Genomic DNA, 1687 nt, shown 5'->3' with positions numbered 1-1687 from the left:
GACACATTTAGGCTATTTTTTTAGGGAAAGGTTTGCAGAGTCTCTCAATATTAAGTTTGAATTGTTTTGTTGTTGAAGGCACCTTCAAACAAGGGCATTTATCTCCATCGTTTGGCATATTGAGCTCCAAATTGCTATCATAGGTCTGTCTCTCTCTCCTTATTCTAAATATGTACTTCTGTTTTGGCTCATAGTTCTGTATCTTTCTTTTTATGTTGAATATTATCAATTCCCTATCAATTTATTTCAAATCATGTATCATATCAAACACACTCTTCAACAAAGGGGACAATTAGTCAATGTGTTTAGCTCTTCTTTTGGACTAAAGTTGAACCTTGTAAAATGTTACCCAATGCAGAATTAATGAATGCAAAAATAGTGAATGAATAAAATTTTAGTCTAAATTCCTAGGCTAATAGTCTTATTTACTACATGTTTTAGGTGCAAGTAGAAATGACCACACTATTTTGTGTGAAAAATATCGAGTGAATAGGATGATTACAATAGAGTTTTACATACATACCAAATCAAAGAAGATACTATTATTTTCCTTGAAATAGAAAAGTTTTTTTTTCCTTTCTTGAAATACATCCATACTGATCCCCAAGTAAAACAAAATGTTTCAAAAGAATAAGTGAATACCTCTCCACAATATAATATCAATGGATTAGAAAAGGTCCATCTTTTACTCCCCATATATCAAGCACTTTCACAAAAATTGACATCTTAAAATGAAATCTAGAAATATAAATAATTAAAAATAGTTACAAATCATTTAATTGAGAAAAGAATGATCTATTTTATGATGACCTATCACACATTTTTAGTTGAAATTTTTGTTGCCATTCTCATATTACATATTTCTATGCATATTACATTATTGTGAGGATTTTTCCAGATGAGAAGCATATATTTTATGAAATTTTCATCTATTATACTAGATTCATAATATATTTAGAAGCTAAAAATCTCATTATCATTATGAACATGCAATTTTTTTTTAATCACATACAATTAGTATTATGATCTTATATTTATTGTTATTAGAGATTTTATAGAATATTTGAAATGATTTTATTTAGTTAATTGATCACACAATTACTCACATGATTTTTTCATCATAACTACAAGTCCTTCTAAGAATATAACTCTACTTCATTGCAAATTTACTATATGTTGGATAATATTGACATAAAATACTATCATAATTTACGATGATTATGTAGATTTTCAATTATATTACATATTATTTTCTTTTCTAAAAAAATAATTACAGTAACATATGATAGTCCAATGTATTTACAAGGTCCTTATATTTAGCATGATTAGTTTAAGTGTTTTGAGATATGTATTACTAAACCTTTTGTTCAAGTGATAAAATTATTTTTCTTGCCTATTATATTTATCTTCACACTCATCATTTATTTATCATACTCATATAATTATCAATTTTATGATTTTTATGAGGATATTGTTGAAGTTTTACCTTAATTAGTATAGTTTTAGATTAATAATTAAGTAAAAAAATCGTAATAATTTAATAGTTTGTTATTTGGAATTATTCCTGTAGGTAAGTTTTAAAAGTTTAATAAGGGAATCTAAGGCTATAAATGCCCTATTGTGCAATATCATCTTGTTGAATCCAGATTGAGTCAATTGATCATCATGTTATGCTTTGGTTTTTCCC

This window comes from Cryptomeria japonica, unplaced genomic scaffold (assembly GCF_030272615.1).
Source record: "Cryptomeria japonica unplaced genomic scaffold, Sugi_1.0 HiC_scaffold_715, whole genome shotgun sequence".
Classification (NCBI taxonomy): domain Eukaryota; kingdom Viridiplantae; phylum Streptophyta; class Pinopsida; order Cupressales; family Cupressaceae; genus Cryptomeria; species Cryptomeria japonica.
The sequence above is the reverse complement of the archived record's forward strand: the minus strand, read 5'-3'. Positions refer to the sequence as shown.